Source organism: Lactuca saligna, chromosome 1, assembly GCF_052625555.1.
Source record: "Lactuca saligna cultivar CGN05327 chromosome 1, ASM5262555v1, whole genome shotgun sequence".
NCBI lineage: Eukaryota > Viridiplantae > Streptophyta > Magnoliopsida > Asterales > Asteraceae > Lactuca > Lactuca saligna.
The window spans coordinates 28,464,684-28,468,756 of record NC_136417.1 but is presented as its reverse complement, the minus strand read 5'-3'; positions in this window follow the sequence as shown (position 1 = coordinate 28,468,756).

Below are 4,073 nucleotides of genomic sequence, written 5' to 3'. Positions count from 1 at the left end.
TATCCAATAAGGTTCGATTACGCCTTTCTGCCACACCATTCAATTGTGGTGTCCTAGGAGGCGTCAATTGCGAAACTATTCCACACTCCTTGAGATAATCGTGGAATTCAAGACTTAGGTACTCTCCTCCTCGATCGGATCGAAGCATCTTGATTTTCCTGCCCAATTGATTCTCCACTTCATTCTTGAACTCTTTGAACTTTTCAAAGGTTTCTGACTTTTGCTTGATTAAATAGATATACCCATATCTACTATAATCATCGGTAAAGGTCACATAGAAGCGGTTCCCATCCTTCGTGGTTGATCTAAAAGGTCCACATACATCGGTATGTATTAGGTCTAATAGTCCCTCACCCCTTTCACAAGTACTCGTGAAGGGTGACTTAGTCATCTTTCCAAGTAAACAAGACTCGCATGTGTCATCTTCCTTAAGGTCGAATGACTCCAACACTCCATCCTTTTGGAGTTGGGCTATGCGTTTCTTGTTGACATGTCCAAGACGACAATGCCACAAGGATGCTTTATCCATACTAGTGGAAGAATCAATATTCAAAACATCATTTCCTAAGTTATCAACAATCATAACAGTTTCATATATTCCATTACATGGTATAGCTTCAAAATAAAAGACACCATTTAGATAAACCAAAATAGAACCATTCTCATTATTAAAAGAAAATCTAAATCCTTGTCTATATAAACCATGAAATGAAATGATGTTTCTAGCCATTTCTGGCGAATAGCAACAATTGTTCAAATCTAAAACTAAACTATTCTTAAGCACTAAAGAATACACTCCAATCTTGGTCACAGGCGACGATCTTCTGTTCCCCATGATTAGATTGATTCTTCCTTGCTCCACATCCCTACTTCTTCTTAGTCCCTGCACATTAGAACAAATGTGATAACCACAACCAGTGTCAAGAACCCAAGAAATAGCATGATTAGAATCGTTAGATTTTATTGCATATATACCTGCGAAAGATGGCTTGATATTTCCTTCCTTGATGGCTTGCAGGTAGTCCGGGCAGCTTCGCTTCCAATGTCCTATCTTGTGGCAGTGGTGGCACTCTGCCTCCTTCGGGTTAGAGCAGGGCTTAGAGGGATCAACTTTGGTCCCACTAGAAGAGGAACCATCTCGGGCTTTCACCTTTCGATAGTTACTTGAAGAAGCTTTCCTCTTCTTTCCCTTTACTTGGCCAATAGCCAAGACAGGAGCAGCGGATGGATTGGGAGTAGGTGCAACAGACTTGTCCTTGAAATTGCTCTCAGCAACCCTCAAGAGACCTTGGAGTTTACTTAGAGTGACCTCCTCTTTGTTCATATGGTAGGTCATCCTAAATTGATTGTACATCGGAGGCAAAGAGTGAAGCACCATGTCGATCGCCAAGTCTTCGCCGAAGTCAACATTTAACTTGCGAAGGCGGTAAACATATCTTTGCATCTTTTGCAAGTGCACGGTAAGAGATTCTCCATGACCCATCTTGGCGGAAATCATGTTAGTGAAAATCTCGTAACGCTCTTGTCTCGCGTTTTGGTGGTACCTCTCCAACAAGTCTTGATGCATCTCGTATGGATACATGTCCTCGTAGGACTTTTGGAACTCAGAGTTCATGGTGGCGATCATGATGCAATGTACTTTCATCGCATCTCGCTCATGGGTTTCAAAGGCGGTGATTTCGGCGGGAGTAGCAATTTCTGGGTTGATTTTCTCGAGCTTCTCGTCGAGGACATACTCTTTATCCTCATAGCGAGCAATGGTGCGAATGTATCTTATCCATTCGCCAAAGTTCGTTCCATCGAAGGTGACCTTTTGGCAAAGGCTCATCAACGTGAAAGAACTAGCAGCAGCGTTGTTTGCGTTTGACATCTATAGAAAGGACAAAGATAGATTAGAACAAGAATCCCTAATTATCACCCAATAAGAAAATTAGGGCTAGGATCCAACAATAACATTTACATACTAGAAAAGGGATGCCGTAATCCAACATGCAAATAAATTGAAGGTAAGTGAATGACGATTCACTAATTCTCCATTACAAAACTTAAACTTTTAGTCCTAAGTGTTTTTGAGAATTCCTAGGTTCGGATGAGATTCATTGAACTATTCAATGGCATGTTTAAATCTCGATATGCCCCTCTTGTTTGTGACTGGGATGCCGAGGATCACAAAGCGGGTGTGAATTACCATGCAAATTTACATGGTGCCTTCATTGTTACGATCACCTATTCGATGTGCCGGTAAACCACACACGCTCCATCGAACTATGATAAACAATGAATCACCCTTTGCCACCTTCGCTTAGAACCAATTAGTGTGTCGGTAAACCACACACGCTCCACTAACATCTTAGCAAGGTGCAAAGTGTAATTTCATGGGATTGCATCAATTCACTTTTCCTAAAGTAACTAAGATTGGGAAATTTAAAAAGAAAGTTTAGTTACTTCGTATTTCTTATTATACTTTTAATGAGAGGATGAGGTTGCCCTATCCTACCCGTTCGGCTAACGACCCTCCACCAATCAAGCAAGCGGTGGGTGTGAGTGTACACCCATTAAGCGCCATTTTATAGGCCGCAACCTTATACCCACCTTATAGATCGGCTTCGTGAATGAGGCCTACTAGCGGTAAGACTAGCATTTAGTTATACATATATATATATTATCCTAGTAATATTATATAAGTATAGGGTTGCATTTTAAACTTTTCAAAATCTAGGGTTTGAAATTTAAGTTGTTTAAATTAGAACTTTTAATCACAAATATAAATTTCAAAACTATAGGGTAGGTTTTAAACATTTAAAACATGGAGGATCAAATAACAAATAATTTCAATTAACAATTAATATCTTAATTATCTTTATTTGATTTATCTTTGATTTCTTTGAAGATAATTACCAAAAATAATCAAAATAATTAATTAATTATCATATAAGGAAACTAAATATTTAATTAGTTGATAATTACCTTTAACTAGATCAAGATAACACTTATATTTATCAAGAAATCGGATTCATATTGATCTAATTAGTTTATGGAAAGTTTGGATAAGATAAACACAAAGAAATCCCGAATTTGGCCCTTCCTGACGCTTGGACTCGCCGAGTGCACAAAGGGACTCGCCGAGTCAGGCCTACTAGACGAGTCCACCTTGGAACTCGACGAGTCAGTGACTCAAAACCCAAAAAATCGAATTTTGCTGGTTTGTTTCAGTTATTCAAGCAACAATTTAAAGAAAACCAATCTAGGCTCTGATACCACTGTTGGGTTTTAGCCATAAGAACTTTCCTATGTGCGCATGCAAAACCCTATTGCTTGGATCTAGGCTTTCTAATAAACATGTTTTTGAATCCAAGACTTCTAATGGCTAATTAGGTTAAGCAACAACATTAAAACAGATCTAGAATCATTCCTTTGAGTTCCTTGTTGATCTTCTTGTCTTGGAGCTTCTAGAGTCACAAATGTCACTCCTCTAATGGCTTACAAACACCAATAGCAAGCAAGATGATTTAGGAGAGTGGAGTGGGGAGGAATTCGGCCAGAGTATCCTTGCTTGAGGTTGTGTATCTAATTCCCTCACCCATAGGGTCTATTTATACTTGTAGACTCCTTAAGGGTTTCACCCTAAACCCTAATTGGATAATCTTCTCTTAAGGCTATCCAAATCCATTCCATAGATAACCTTATGGACGATTTTGAGCTATCCTAAAGCTCCTAGAATCTGTCCAAGGTCAACCCTAATGGATTTACAGTCTAAATCTTAACTATCAAACAATTGACAGTTTATACCCTCTTATTTAATTAATCTCTTTAAGTCACCAAATTAATACCAATTAATTTATGACTTATATTAATCAAATAGCTAAATATTATTCCTTATAATATTTACTCTCTCTTAATAAATTCATCCTTCAAGTTGCTATGGTGAAGGCAACCCAAAAGGACCATGCACAACCGAATATAGTTACAGCCTTAGACACTATTCCAACAACATATCCTTTTGTATGTATACAATTCCCACCTTTCTCTCTAATGTAAGAATAAAAATTAACAGGAGATGGCATGTAATTAAA